General features: G+C 45.3%; 1 protein-coding gene across 1 annotated transcript in view; it reads right to left on the minus strand.

The window, feature by feature from the left end:
- Positions 1-16,735, minus strand: part of LOC107121670 (ras-related protein Rab-3C) — a 167,054-nt gene that overhangs the window by 101,616 nt on the left and 48,703 nt on the right. The window lies entirely within an intron of this gene.

The raw sequence follows: 16,735 nt of genomic DNA on the forward strand, positions 1-16,735 counted from the left end.
CTAAAATCCACAAATTTATCACAACCACGGTGGGGCGAGACATATCATTTTCCCCAGATCTCTTTTTGCTAAATATGATCCCGGACGAATATCCAGAAAATGATAAATATGTAATCACTTATATACTAACTGCAGCTCGCATTCTTATTGCCAAGTATTGGAAACAAGAGGGAATCCCCTCTATGAAAGAGTTAATATATAAACTATTGGAGGTAGCAGAAATGGATAGGTTGACTGAGATTTTACACAACAGAGATGTAGCCTTGTTCAATAAAAGATGGGAAAAATTTTATAACTGGCTAGATGATAACAGAAATAGAATCTCATAATATTAATGTTTGACTCAAAAAAAAAAGTGTTGTGAGTGTTTAATGTATGTTACTCTATTTTGCTTTGTAAATACCCACTTGGAGGGCCGGTTGTAAACGATAAATAAACCTTTAAAAAAAAAAAGTTTCTCGAGGGAATTTGTCATCTGGAGATCAGTTGTTAATTCTAGGGTGTTTCCAGGCCCCACCTGGGGGCTAGCATCCCTAAAGATGCCTCACAACAAGTCACACCATGGAGCCATCAAATTCATTATTTTCTACTCTGACTGGGGGTTGTTCTCTGGGAACTCGGACAGAGAAAGATCTTTCCAACACCATCTACTGAAATCCTTCAGCTTGAGATGGCCGGGATTGAACCTGCAGCCTTCACTATGCAAAAGACATGGCCTACCACTGAACTGCCCTCTGGCCTCCCTTTAGTTTTACCCTGTGCAGCATCTGTGCTCTCTTTTTATCATGAAAATAGGTGGTTATTATATATAAACAGGCCAACAGCCAAAGAAATCACATTTGGCCTTGGTGACCTCAAAAGGTTCTTGCAATTTGATAGTGTTGCTAATATCAGCTCTTCCGCCGCAGAACACTTTATAACCCAAAAATAGATGTGTTCTTGCTATATAGGAAGCCTGGGGTTTTATTTTCCTTCCCAGATGTGTTAAATGCCTTTGGTTTTCTCACCTGATCTCTCACCTTCCCTTCAAAGTAAATGTGTATGGGCTCATCTTTCCTTCCGCTAGGCAATTTTAGCAGTGGCTTCAGATGCCACATGGGGGGGGGGGGGGGGAGGTATCATTCAATGATATAATTTCAGAAACACCCTGCGACAACATAGTGAGCCAAAATGTAAGACTGGCAATCGCTTTCCTGAAGTAATATAAACTCCTGTTCATGTTTCTGATGCAACCGTGAACATGTGTAGATTCCATTTTCAGAATGGAATGGAATGCATGATAGACTGTTTATTCATATAGTCTTACACATTTGTTCAAATAATTCCCTTTCTCTGTCTATACGATGTACCTGTGGCATTTCACTGTTCAGATTCCAATTTTCTGGCTGATGTTTTTTGGGAAAGGGGAAAATATACGGTGTGAGGGCCTGTGACTCAGGGCTTTTTCTTTTTTGTAAAAAAGAGGCGTCGGAACTCTCAAGAGGGAAACAAAGTTTTCAGTATATATGCTGAAAACCAGGGGTCATTTCATAGAAAAAGAGCTAGGGGAACTCATTAGCATAACTCATTAGCATATGCCACACCCCCTGGCATCACCGGAAGTGTCTCATAAGGCCACACCCCCTGACATCACCGGAAGTGTGTCATAAGGCCACACACCCCGCCCCCAACGGTCCCGGCCGCTGCCACCGGCCTTACAGCGCCACTGCCGAGCCCCATGAGGGGCCCGGCGGTGGACCTGCAAGGCCGGCGGGAGTGCAAGGAAGCCCCGCGAAGGCCCTCCCTGGCCTCAGGCAGGCAGGGGTGGGGAGAGGCATGGAGGAAGCAACTTACCCTCCCTCTTCTCCTGCCTCCTCCTGGATGAATGAAGGCCGGAAGCGGGGTGGCCGGAAGCAGGGGGCGGGGCTTCGTCATGTGCCCCGCCCCCCGTACCTCACCTGGGGGAACTGCGATTCCCTGCGATCCCCCCCGAAATGACCTGTGCTGTAAACTCGTGAACTTTTAAACATTTTAAAAAGTATTTTGTCAAAGAGGTTCCAGAACTCCATTCCAGCATGTTCCCCAAGAAAAGAAGCCCAGCTGTGACTCAGTGGTAGAGCATCCACTTGGCATGCAGAAGGTCCTGGGTTCTATCCCTGGCATCTCCATTTAAGGATCTGGCAGTAGGTGATGTGCAAGATCCCTGCTTAAGGCCCTAGATAGCCACTGCCAGTCAGAACAGACAATACTGATTGTCCTGGACCTATGGTCTGTTTCAGTCTAGGGCAGCTTCATGTGCTCACGTATCTGTATAACTTCACATTATGAAGAGGGGGGCAGGTACTCAACGCAGCATTGTTGTTTTGCAGTTCCAGATCCACATTGGACATCATATATAATTCCATCCTCAGACAACTGACCATAGGGAAGTTTTAGTCTACTTCTGGAACCACGAAACTGCCCTCTATTAAATTCTATTCTTTTATTTAAAGAACAGCAGGATTTCTTGAAAACATCCAACAATGTCTTAAACATGGATTTCTAGACAGAGTTAAGGAGCAATCCTAAACAGGTCTACTTGGAAGTAACTCCCATTTTTCCAATGAGACTTACTTCCAGGAAAAAGTGCATGGTATTGCAGCCTTAAATACCTATTAAGGTCAACACTGCATGCTCAAAAGGGTGTTAAAGAACCAGTCTTTACAAGTAAGTATCAACCTACATTTGAAGAAGACTATGCCAAAACGTCCACAGCTTTGCATTTATCTTTTTATAGTTAAGCTGATTAAAGAAAGAGGAAGTCCGTAATGTGACCATTGAACAGTTTCTCACCCCAAGAAGCAAACACTCCCATGCCCTTTGAGCAAAATGCACTAAAGGGATTCTTTTGCTATGCTGAAGGACACGGACACAAATCTTCAGGAGATGAAAGATAATCCTTTAGTAATAAAAAGAGGATTTAATTACATTTTGCCAGCTTATTGTTAGACTCATTTAACTTTGATGAAGTGTGAGGAAAGGATGTGCTCATATTTTTATCACATGGCTGTCTCAGTTCTAATGTTCCTATTAATTGCTTCATTGCCTGAAACAAAAGCATAAAACTCAGGCTGAGAAATTCCTTTATAAAGACCCTACACTGTTTTCTTTCAAAAGGAAGTTGATGTTTGCCTTGATCAGTCATGGTAAGAAAATACAGCCTTATAACAATTCATATTCAGAATGGTGACCAAAATATTTATGACACAGATATATCCCAACAGTGTTTGTTTACTGGTGGTCCTGGTTTGCATTACTGGACTATAGTTTTTACCAGCTGGAATTTTTTATATTGGTACTGTTCATGCTGGTCATGTGACTTTCTAAACTGTTATTTTGTCTACCCTGATACTCTGTTGTAATTATAAATCTACAAGATATAGCACTGATAAAAGCCAATAAATACAGACCATCATAAACTGCAAACCATTCATTTACAACTCTGAGTCATTCAGTATGGATGCTCTAATGGCAGAGGATGGTGGGAGAAGTGGCTTGGTTTGCCAGTCACAAATATCAAATGCATGCAGCTCATATCAAACTCCTCATTAATGATCAAATGACAGTACGGGATTAGGAGGTGACAATGAAATAACCCAGTCCTTCAGATTCACCCAGAACATACATGTTTAATCCAGGGCTATTTTTGGGCAGGAACGCACAGGAACGGAGTTCCAGCTGGCTTCAGAGTTGACCACACCCACTACAGCCAAAACCTCTCTGTGTGTGGCTACAGAGGGAAGACCTGGAGAGTGACTCCCCCCTGGTGACTCCGAGGTGGGTGGGCCAGGTGGCCCCTGGAAGGTGGCCTCCCTGGCCTGTCCAAGGGCTGGCTTGCCCGGGTGCCCTGCAGCTGTCGGGTGCCTGGGCAAGCCAAGGGAAGGCAGTTTAAATTGCCTCCCCTTCCCTCCAAGGGCTGGCTTGCCCGGGTTCCCCACAGCCACAGGGCGCCTGGGCAAACCAAGGGAAGGCACAGGGTGTGGCCTTATATGCTAATGAGCTGTACTGTCAGGGTGTGGCCTAATATGCTAATGGTTTTTTGTTGTTGGGTGTGTCCAATTATGCTAATGAGTTCCTGCTGGGGTTTTTGTACCAAAAAAGCCCTGGTTTAATCCATGTTTACATACATGTTTAACTTTTATTAATCTACCTGCTTCAAGCAAACCACCATGACACTTCAAAATAAATCAAGATATGTGTCATCCTTAGAGGATGGCACTGTTTTACCCATGACTTTGCAACACACATGCACACTGAGGTTGTCAACCTCCAGGTGGCACCTGGAGATCTCTACAATTTATCTCCAGACGACTAAGATCAGTTCCCCTGGAGAAAACGGCTGCTTTGGAGGGTGGGGTCTATGGCATTGTACCATGCAAAGGTCCTTCCCCTCCCCAAGCCCCACCCTCCCCAGGCTCCACCCACAAAATCTCCAGGTATTTCCCAACTCAGAAATACCCTAATGCACACCCAGAATATGCCAGCACACACTCTGTTTATAGCTAGCGGTATTGAGGTTAGAATACAATACAAGTGGCCATAGCCCTATCTGCCCTCAACTACATGGATGGAGGGAAGAGCTCCATAAATGTGCTTATAATACCAGACCACACACAACCCCGGCCTTCTATTTCTGCCCTACTGCTGTATGTGGTCTTCTGTATTTCAGGTTTCAGCAGGCAGGTAACAGATTTCAGTGGGGTAGCCATGTTATGCTATTGCAGCAAATACAAAAAGAAGTTTCACAGCCCCTTAATGACCGATAGATTAATTTATCTATAATCTTTTATGAGTTAGAGCCCATTCAATTAGGGCTCTCTAGCCCACAAAGAGTGGTGCTTCAATAAATCTATTAGCCATTAAGGGGCCATAAGACTCATTTCTTTTAGTTAGCAGGTAAGACTCATAGCATAGTCCAAAGGCCATATAGATACTGTTGGAAATATGTGTGTTGCAAGGTCTAAAATTCAGTCATTATAGGGTTAATGTGTGCTATTGTTTAGACTGACCTGGAAGGGAACCTGGCACAGACCCAATTGGGAAGAAAGCCCAGGAAAGTATTTATTAACAATCATTGGTTAATGCATTCAGGTGATTTCCTTCTAGGGGTCAAGAAGAAGAAGAATCTCCATTGTTGTAGAGCGTGTGGTCAAAGTGTAAAGATGTAGTCTTAGGTGTCTTTGTTGTTTTGTAGATTTCCTGTGAACCCTTCCCTTAGAAATAAAGATTTTTACATAGAAGAAAATGCCTCCTCTCCAGTGAAGCAAAGATTCATTGCAATCTCTGAATATTTAACTATTTTGCCAATTTTTCCAACAGAAACAACATTCAGGGTTTAATTGCAAATAGAATAGTATTGTATTCTAAGAGGATATGGTGTGGTTAATTTTTATAACAATTAATGACCAAATACACAAATTCTTTCAAGAGACCTGAAACATGGGGTGGGATGGGGTAATGGTCCTTTCCTCACCCTTCCTGAATGGCAACCTTGGCTATACGTTCTGGCACATGTAGTAGTATACACTCTTCTCCCAAATAGGAGCATCTATGGGGGGTGGGTGTCTCAGTGGAGGGGCACAAGTTTTGCATGAGCAAGGTCCCAGTTCCAGGTTCAGCCCCTGCCATTTCTTTATGGCTGCTTAAGGCAACTTCATCTGTTTTTGCCACACTAACATCCATCCCCTTGAGGTTAGCTACTTTAGTTCTTAACATCACTGCTTCCTGGCAACTAAGCACAGCCATTCCATTAACAGCAGACCTGTCTGAAGTCCCAAATATTTCCTTTCAGAAGGCACCATAACTGGCAAGGTGACAAGATTCCTCTCAGGGATTCAGGTATGATGAATCCAACAGCAAGCAGTCCCACAAAACTGACACGACACTCAACAGATGTGTTTATTAAAATATGCTGATAATATTTCCTCCTCACTCAACTACAAACATGCCCTTGATGACAGCAAGTAGGAACATTTCTCAAGACTGTTTTTTGTTATCAAAAGCATTGCATTTGCAGTACCCAGGCTTTTTCTTATCAGCCAAAACCAGCAGGTGCACCAGAGGATTATGGGATATGAATTAAAAAAGAAAGAAAGAAAAAGAAAAAAGGAAGCAGAAGCATTATAACTGGACCTGCTTCCTCAGCTCTCCCCCCACCCCCCAAGAACAGTCTCTCAGGATTTTTTTTCTGCAAGTGTGCATTGTTTGTTATGCCACAGGTACAGGTAGGGCGCTAGCCAATTTTGGAAAAGGCCTATGTGGGACTGTGAAATAGACAAAGATGTTGCAAGCTATAGTGAGACTAACAGTGAGGATCACATTTATTTTTATGTATTTTGACTTTAAACCCCCGCCCCCCCAACCTGGCAAGCAGGCTCAGGGCAAGTCAAAACCATACAAAATTTAAACAGAATACAATAATAAAACGGTTAAAAACAATTTGTACACATAAAACCTTAAGACGCACCAGCTGAACAATTTACTGAACAGGATGAGGTTCTAATTACGATGCAGCTGCAAATCTAAACAGAGCAGAACAGCAGGTGGGTGGGGAAGCAGCTAAGATGGACTGTAGTGCTGCTGGGCATAGCTAAGCTAGGCAGAACAAGGCAAGGCAGGGGAGGCCAGTATGGTGGAATTGTCACCACCAGGACAATAGGGCTGGTGGAACATCTCCATTTTACAGACCCTACAGAACTGCATTAGATCCTGCAGGGCCCAAATCTCACTAGGGAGAGCATTCCACCAGGCCGGTGCCACAGCTGAAAAGGCTCTAGCTCAGGTCCAGGATAGGTGGACATCTTTGGGCCCAGAGATGACCAGTAGATGTTGAGCAGAAGAGCAAAAGGCCCTCTGAGGGCTGTACAGAGAGAGAGAAATGGTCCTATAGATATGTTGGTCCCAGTCTGCATAGGGCTTTGAATGTTGCATAGGGCTTTGAATGTAAGAACCAAGACCTTGAAGTTGACCCGGAATTCAACTGGGAGCCAATGAAGCTAGTGAAACACTGGATGTACGTGTGGTCTAAGAGGTGTCTCTGTAAGGACACACACCGCTGCATTTTGGACCAGCCACAGTTTCTGGAGAAATCTCAGGAGAAGTCCCTGCACAGAGCGAATTACAGTAATCCAACCTGGAGGTGATGGTCACATGGATCATGGTAGCTAGGTCCCGGGGGGAAAGGTAAGGGACCAGTTGCTTGACCTGCTGTAGATGGAAAAATGCAGATCTTACAACTGCTGTGACCTGGGCCTCCACAGAAAGTGAGGCATCCAGGGCTACACCCAAGCTTGTTACCACTGGTGCAGGTATTAATGGCACCCCATCCAGTGCTGGGAGCTGGATCCCCAGCCCAGATGTCCCACAACCCAAGTACTGGACTTCTGTCTTCATTAGATTCAGTTTCAGTCAGCTCTGCTTTAACCACACAGCTACAGCATTCAAACCCTCAACCAGAATGTCAAGGCCAGTGTCTGGATGGGTGTCCATCATCAGATACAGCTGGGCGTCATCAGTATACTGGTGACAGCCCAGCCCAAACCTTCGGATGATCTGTGCAAGGGGGTGCATATAGATATTAAATAACATAGGGGAGAGGGTTGCCCCCTGGGGGATGCCGCATATCAAAGGTTAATGTAGTCATGTCCTCTCCCCAAGCACCACCCTTTGTCCTTGGCCGTGGAGAAATGCGACCAGTCACTGTAAAGCTGTTCCACATATCCCCACATTGGCAAGGCAGTGGGTCAGGAGGTTGTAATTGACTGTGTTGAATGCTGCCATTAGGTCTAATAACAGCAGCAGTTCTGACCCACCTTGATCCACATGACACCGAATGTGTCGTCTCTGTTCTGTAGCCGGGGCAAAAGCCGGACTGAAATGGGTCCAGGATAGAGGAATCTTCCAGGAAACCCTGGAGCTGTTCGGCTACCGCTCTCTCAACTACCTTACTCAGAAATGGAAGGTTCAAAACTGGGTGGTAGTTGGTTGGATCTGAAGGGTCAAGGGATGGTTTCTCTCATTAGTTTTTTCTTTGTGGGAGGCCACCCACCAAACTAAATGGAATAGGAGACAAAGAGTTCTATGGGACTTGAGAACTTCTTAGAGGTACTTTACAGGGAGGGAATTGATAGAGATAGTTGCTAATAATCCAGCTATGTACTATGCATAGATTTATGCCAGCACACTGAAACTATTGTACAGGGTGCTCCTTTGTATATTTATCAGGGGTCAGCATCTGCATATTGTCAACCCAATAAAATGCATGATATTTTCAGTATCAGATTAATAATATCTGATCCCATGAAATGCACTCCTGATGATTCCTGATTAGATATTTAACTCCTGATAACTATTAGAAATATCTGGAATCAGGTCAGGACAAGAGGCCCTTCTGCCATCCTGCAGGTGGCAAATCAGCCCTTTGAACTTTAAAGGGCCATCTGGGGCAGGTGTCCTCTCCCTCCCAGCTCCTGCTGCATGCAGGCACTTCTAAAATTATTTCTTAACTTTGTTTTGCAATTTTTGGAAAAGGCATCTGTGATGGAATTAAAAGATTTGAGAACAGCAGCAGGTAAACAAAGGAGCTGCTGAGTCATGTGACTGAGAGTGGTGGGGGGCAGTTGGCTCGGAACTCTCAGTGAGTAACAGGTAACTGTGAACAGCTGACAAGTGAGAGATTACAGTTGGGCAGAGACAGTTGGAAGAAAGTGAGCAGTCGGCTAACCAGAGAGCTCTGAGGAGGACGTAAGCCTCTGGGCTCAGTGGAATCAGATGGATAGCAGTTTGTGTGGAAAACTGTGGCTGAATAGCATTCTGCACTGGTACCCTCTAATGTAAAGAGGAGAGTGAACAGAGAGTGCACAGTATAAAACCTCAGTGGTCACAAACACCAGACACACTGCTCCAAAGGAACTGATAAAGGTGGCTAAGGAAGGGCTAAGGGTCTGGAGGAGTCTGGAGAGCTCGGGTAGTCGCACCAGTAAAACTCAAGGGACCAGGCAAATAAAGCCCAAATGGTTACTGGAGAGTGGGATCATAGATGGGTGTTGTGAACTAAAGAACATCTGGATCAAACTGAGAGTGATAAGCATACAGCCTATGTAAAGGCAAAGTGAAGTGTTTATTCTACAAAGTATCAAAATATCCTGTGTAAATATATCCCATCCCCCTGTTGAGTTTTCAGTGTAATAAATAACTGTGCTGTTTGACTTTTACAAGCACTGACTCTTTGAAAAAGAATTATACCGGGCAGTTGTCCTCAATACATTCTGAGGTTATATATATACAAACCCTGAAGAAACTACTTTTAAGTGTGAACTGGTCAGCCATTAGAAAGCAGAACTGATCATTCACATCACAGTAAAATAAACTGAACCCAGTAAAAATAAATATATATATAGGCAGTGATGCCATAGCTTGGTCACGGCAACGGCCAGGGAGAGGCAGTTGTGTTTATTTATTTATTTATTTATTAGATTTATACCCCGCCCTCCCCAGTGGGCTCAGGGCGGCTACAACAGAGGCAATTGCCATAACAACAGTTAAAACAACATAAAAAAATCAGTTAAGCAGTATAAAACAATCATTAAATAAAGTGCGGTGCTCTTGATGTTAAAATTTTCTTAATCCAAGAGTTCCATTAATCAACCTAACCTGACAACATACATTATTTGGTTAACTAGGCATCTGCCCAGGGCCGGCTCACCTCCAGATCTAATCCACCATCGAAGATGGCAACTCGGTGGTGGTACAGTGACGGCGGCGGCTCCTATGCAAAGGCCTGGTGGAAGAGCTCTGTCTTGCAAGCCCTGTGGAACTGCGCCAGGTCCTGCAGGGCCCGAACCTGCTCTGGGAGCTCATTCCACTAGACAGGAGCCACCGCCGAAAAAGCCCTGGCCCTGGTTGCAGCCAGCTTGATGTCGTTGGAGCCGGGAACCACCAATAGGTGCTGCGACCCCGACCGTAGCACTCTTGGGGGAACATATGGAGAAAGCCGGTCCCTTAGGTATGCTGGACCCTGGCCATCAAGGGCTTTATAGGTAAGAACCAGCACTTTGAAGCGAATCCGGTATGCTACAGGCAGCCAGTGCAGTGCTTTCAGCACAGGCTGGATGTGGTCCCGTCTAGTGAGACCCATCAACAGCCTGGCCGCCGCATTCTGCACCAGCTGCAGCTGTTATAGCATCATTATTATTTTCACTCAATTTTGAGAGTACTAATATTTTTCCTGATATTAATTCAAACAGATTCGCTCTCACATCACAACTTTCCTATACAATATTAATACTCCTGACATTTAATGAACAAAAATAATAATATTGCCCTTCCCAGATTTCTGATACAGAATCAAAATGATAATGTCTGAAGCACACACCCCTAATATTTTGTATTTATTTTTAGACTTCATGTGCCTCACTTCCTAGTACACTACCACCCCTAACCAGTTTGGTGTAGTGGTTAAGTGTGCGGACTCTAATCTTGGAGAACCGGGTTTGATTCCCCACTCCTCCACTTGCACCTGCTGATGTGACCTTGGGTCAGTCACAAGCTCCGGCACAGCTGTCCTTGAAAAAGAGCAGTTTGTGTCAGAGTTCTCTCAGCCCCACCCACCTCACAGGGTGTCTGTTGTGGGGAGGGGAAGGGAAAGGAGTTTGTCAGCCGCTCTGAGACTCCAAGTGAAGGGCGGGGTATAAATCCAATCTCTTCTTCTCTTCTTCTTCTTCTTCCTTTGAGAACATAAAATTAGGACTGGAGATGGAATTCAGAGTTATTACTAATCCCACAATAGGTTTCAAAAGACATCAGGCCTGTAATTATGATACAATTACTATGCACCCCCTTTGGTTACGGGCAATGTGTGTGCTAACATAATGCTGAACTTATGCATAAGCATGTGTTTTTTTATCATCTCTTAATTCTGTTTCCCCAAAAAGGGTTGCCTTGAAACATTGCTTCTTTCAATGCAGTATGTTATCTAGAAACACATGAACTAGAAATCAAATTACCATCCTTTTGGATTATAGATTTTTAAAAACCCATGAATGAGGTATCGCTTTGTCCCTGATTTGATTACACTGTATAGCATGTTTTACCTGGACACAAAGCATCACTGCAATAAAGCTAAGAAACCCCTACCCAAAAGGGTAAGGCAGCACTGGGTAGTGAACTAGGCTGTGGACAGTGTGGAACCATTGACAAAAGCACCTGGGAACAACTTCCCAGCCTCAAAAGCTAAAAGCTTCATTATTTTTCAAACCTCCCCCCCAGGACTGGCTCCAGCTAATTTTGCACCCTAGGCGAGGATCCCTTCTGCCCCCCCCCCCCGCCCACCAATTTTCAAAAATAAATGCATTTTAGGAAGAATGAAAAACACAAATCAAGAAACTCCCAGAGAACGGGCCGGGTGCAGTTTGGTGCCCTTAAGGGCCGTCCCACTCTAGGCGATCGCCTAGTTTGCCTAGTTAGTGAGCCGGCCCTGCTCCCCCCCCCCAATACCATTATTTTCTTGACTTTTTTGGTTACAGCAAAAACATCCCTCCCAGACAACTCAGTGCAACATTTTTGCATTGTGTGTCCAAACTGCAATCCACTTTTAACGCTTCCACATATTTAAGAAGAACAGCTTATGATGAGGCTGATAGCAATTTGTGGATGGCTGCAGTTTGTCAGACCAAGCTCCTCTTCAAGAGTATGTGTGTTTTGGCAGGAGGGAGATAAAGCAAAGGTAGGGAAGGCGCAAGTTCAAGGTAATCCACGGCCAGCTCAGCAGGAGTACAATTTCTTCCCTGAGTGCAATTCATAATGAAGGATCATATGCATCGGATGAGGAAATAACCTAGGTAAATGTGGAAGAGTTAATAATTGATTGCTATTTACATTGCAAATGAGGGCAGCTCTGACAGCTCTTTCCCTTTCTGGGCTTTTGAATGCAATCAGGCTACAGCTTTGCCTCCTGATGAAACACAACTGAATTTTACCCTGGATCCTAATTTCTTCATTGAGGCAAAGCTTTCATTGCCATAAAAAAGAGAGAATTTCTTGAGTAAGAACAGAGAGCAGACCGATTACATATTCCAGGAACGTGACAATTCACACGCACCCCCACTGTTCCCATCAAACAAGAGGAAACATCAAGAGCAGCCAATATAATGAAAGCAGCCTTTAGATGATGCACCCATCATCTGCATCAGGACAGACTTAATTCAGGCCAGTATATGGATTGGCACAGTGCCAGCCAGGATACAGACACAAAGATGACTTATGTTGGTAGGCACTTGGTCTGTACAACACCCTACTTCCTGCTCCAGCTGTTCTTAGATGTCACAGGTAGAGATCCTGTCTATCGCTCTGCTACCTCAAGTTTTAGCCAGAGATACTGAGCACATGTAAAAGTATGTGCTCTACCACTGAGGCATGGCCCCCTCCCTTGGGATCTTCGTGACCCTTGCAAAAATTTAAAATGGCCCCGACATTCATTTTCAAATTGTTCACAACCTTCATGAGCAATATATTAATAATGCTGCGATGATAAATCTAACTGAAGACTGGTTTCCAGCTTTTGCAGCACACCTCCAGAATGTACCTTACAAATTACATTACCATAAGGAAGGTCATTTAAATTGTACTGATAAACAGCTGCCTTGTATTTAGTCAGACCAGTGATGCATCCAGCCTAGTTCAGTCAACCCTGACTGATATTAGACCTCTGATGTCTTTGCAGATATTCTTCCCCTGACCTGCTGCCTGAGGCTGGGTTTGTGCTTACAGAAAATGACAAAAAGCAGATGCCCGAATTGGCAATAAAGCACAAAGGGGGAATTTGTACATCTCCTCCATTTTTCATTGGGTTGGACCCTACCAGAATTTCTACTGAAAAAAAAAAACAAGCAGCATCCTCTTCTGATCAGCATAAAGGCTACTCTGGAGATCATGGGAACAGCGTGGACAAAAGCCACATGGGACTGGGGCTGTAGCAAGTGGGGAGATGGGGCGAGACTGAAGGAAAAGCTGGTAGGATCCAACCCAGTGCCTCCCTTAAGATGCAAGGCATTGAGCTATGTTCAGGAACAACATTCCGTGTGCATCATGTGCTATTTCAGCCAGTCTACAAGTCCACAAACCATTGATCAAAGACCAAACCAGAGATTATGCAGGAAAGCTGAGACTACTTGGCACAATATCCTTAATTAACTTAAAAGCAAATTGGATCATGGCAGTGGTTTTATAGCAAAAAGGGCTCAACACTTTCCCCCAAATTTCTCTTGTGAAATAAGTTGCCCCTTCAAAGCTATTTTCCCCAGGGGATGGGGGGGGGGGGAAGAGACAGGAACCATAGAAGTATCTGTATTTGCTCTCTCCAGTGGGAATAACAGCAGCTTCAAGGGGATGATTTAGAACAGGGGTGGGGGGGTATGAACTCCTCCTGCAGAGCAGTCCTGCTTCCCCAGTGGAATAAGCATCCGATCATAGCCTGGGATATTTCAGTATTTTAAAGTATTTTAATGTGTGCATTTGTGAGAGAGAGTGTGTGCACCTGGAAGTCATGTCAAACTCTGGTGACTGACCCCTACTGGGGGCCTGGAAGGTATTCAGAGAGGTGGCTGAATAAAGCCTGCTCCTGCCTCCCACCTCTGGTATTTTAGGAGGTCTCCCATCCAAGCAGGGCCGGCTCGCCCGCTAGGCGAACTAGGCCTTCGCCTAGAGCACGAGCCGACCGTCAGGGCACGACAGGAGAGGCATATTTGAGGTTAGAACAAGATATTAAGAGAACTTATTATGGATCTCCAGCGTCATGTTTTGGCTCTGCAGGGGACTGACCTTGGGTTGAACAACAACCTGTAGCAAAAAAGAAGCCACTACAGGTAGTCAGGGCAGGAGCAGGCTCAGCAGGACTTGGGACCAGTGTTCCCTCTAAGCTGAGTTAGTGTGAGCTAGCTCATGGTTTTTTAGCCTCTGGCTCACACATTTTTGTCTTAGCTCGGGAAGGAGGGCTCCAGAGCAAACTAATTTATGCAGTAGCCAAATCACTCGCTCACAACTTTAATGCCAGTAGCTCACAAAGCAGAATTTTTGCTCACAAGACTCCACAACTTAGAGGGAGCATTGCTTGGGACAACTCCTAGGATGGAGACATGCTTCCAAGGTGGCTCCTGACTTCAGCTGAACATGTAAATAGGCTTGCTAAGTGGCAGACACTTGCCCCAAAGCTGTGAGGAATTACATAAGAACATAAGAGAAGCCATGTTGGATCAGGCCAAAGGCCCATCTAGTCCAACATTCTGTGGCACACAGTCACCAAAAACCCAGGTGCCATCAAGAGGTCCAACAGCAGGGCCAGAACTCCAGAAGCCCTCCCACAGTTGCCCCCCAGGACCAAGAATACAGAACATCACTGCCCCAGACATAGTGTTCCAGCTATATCTTGTGGCTAATAGCCACTCATAGACCTCTGCTCCATATGCCTATCCAATCCCCACTTTGAGCTGTCTGTGCTTGTGGCGGCCACAACTTCCTGCGGCAGTGAATTCCATGTGTTGAAAGGGAGCAGAGCCCTGGTTTAGAGCCTTGCAAGCTGGAGTCAGGAATTTCCCAGTGAGAGAAAGGCTTTGAGCTGTTGATGCAACAACAGAGATTCAGATCTTGGGTCCTCACCTGAGGAATCCAAGTCCAACTTCAGGGTCATGCTCAAGTTCTCTTCCTCTGGATGGCCCTCAGAGAGTGCTGTCAGATCGGGCTTTGGGAATTCCCAGTGCAGGCTCTGGATGACTTTTATCTCCTGCCCCTTCCCTCCTTTGCCTCAGAATAACAATCCAAAGATTGAAACATAATATATAAATTGTAGCTGATGGAAGATTGGTGCTCATGGCTAGCAGAAGCTGGTGTTTGCGCTGACCTCAGTATGTTAGTGGTGATATGGAGGTCACTGAGGTACACAGAACTTCATTCATGCTGGCTTCTAGCACCTCCCAGAAAACACCTGAAAAGGACTTTTCTGTTGTGCTGGCATTCCCTAATAACTGTTATTGGCCTCCTCCCTGCTTTTGGGTGTTCTGTGTGCTTATCTGTTTTTATTGAGTTATTGTACATACTAGGAATAAGGTCTGTTGTGGAAATAAATACAATGAGCTCCAGAAAGAGTCTCTGGGTGGGTGCCCTGGCCTTGGGCACTAAGCGTCAATTTGCTGTGGCGGCCTCAGCAGGATATAATGACACAGAGTCCACCATTTTCTTCAGGAGAACTGATCTCTGACATCTGAAGAACAGTTGTAATTCTGAGTGATCTCCAGCCCTCACCTGGAGATTTGCAACCATTGTTCTCCAGGAGGAAATGGCTGGTTTGGAAGGTGGCGTCTGGCATTGTACCTGTCCAAGGTCTCACCCTTCCTCAAACCCCATCCTCTCCAGGCTCCACCCCTCAAATCTCTAGGAAATTCCCAACCTGGAGTTGGCAACCCTATCTCCTTCCCAGCCAACCATCAACCTACCTTTACCTGCCACTCTGACTTCAGCTTTCCATCTCCTCCTCCCCTCCCCGCAGCCTCTACCTAGGGAAAAGTACAGTCTTTCTCTGCAGTGGGGACCAAAGCAGCTTACATCATTCTCCTCTCCCCCTTTTGATCTGCACAACAACCCTGTGAGGTTGATTAGGCTGAAAGTCTGTGAGTGGTCTGAAATCACTCACTCAGTTTCTACAGCAAGAACCTGGGTCTGGCAGATTCTGCTCTGAAGTGCTAACTGCTATGTCACACTGGCTGGCATAGGGAGGCCACCTCAGTAGGGTATAATGACACAGAATCTACCAGTTTCTCCAGGGGAACTGATCTTTGCCATCTGGAGAGCAGGTGTAATTTTGAGTGATCTCCAGCCCTCACCTGGAGATTGGCAACAATGGTTCCCTAGGAGGAAAAGTACAGTCTTTCTCTGCAGTGGGGACCAAAGCAGTTTACATTATTCTCCTCTCCCCCCTTTTGAACTGCACAACAACCCTGTGAGGTAAGTTAGGCTGAAAGTTAGGCTCAGAGTCCACAGCAAGAACCTGGGTCTGGCAGACCCTGCTCTGAAGCGCTAACTGCTATGCCACACTGGCTATCCTAGGGGGCCTGCTGCTGGGGAACAGGAGTAAACAGCCAGGCCTAGTTAAGTCATGCCAGTCAGGTGTCATCAAGTCACCCAGAGGGCACTGCTAAGCCTAGGGTAGCTAACCTCCAGGTGGAACCTGGAGATCTCCTGGTATCATAACTGAACTCCAGACAACAGATCTCTCTCCCCCTGGAGAAAATAACTGCTTTGGAGGGTGGAGTCTATGGCATTCTATTCAGCTGAGGCCTTTCCCCTCCCCAAACTCCCCAAACCCTGGCTTCTGTAGATTCTGTAGATTCTCAGTAGCCAGCCAGCCATCAAGGAGCCAAGCCGGAGAAGTGGCAGCAGTAGAAGCCTCTTCCTGAACAGGGAACAGCTGTTTCAGTAGACAGCCAGATAGGAAAGGGGACAACATTTATGGGGGAAAGATACCCACTACTAACTAAAAACCCAAGAGAGGAGATCTTCTAATCAGTTTAAACAAACATGAAGTCTTAATACCGCTAATCCCTTTACAAACTGAGTCAAGTTTAACATTAACTTTTTCATTCTTAAAATTAACTGTCATTAAGAAATACCTCAAATCATCTCATTTCAATGTTTTTCCAAGGCACAAATCCGAGTCCTTCAGCCTTCACTT

This window comes from Gekko japonicus, unplaced genomic scaffold (genome assembly GCF_001447785.1).
Source record: "Gekko japonicus isolate JY-2015 unplaced genomic scaffold, Gekko_japonicus_V1.1 scaffold567, whole genome shotgun sequence".
Taxonomy (NCBI): domain Eukaryota; kingdom Metazoa; phylum Chordata; class Lepidosauria; order Squamata; family Gekkonidae; genus Gekko; species Gekko japonicus.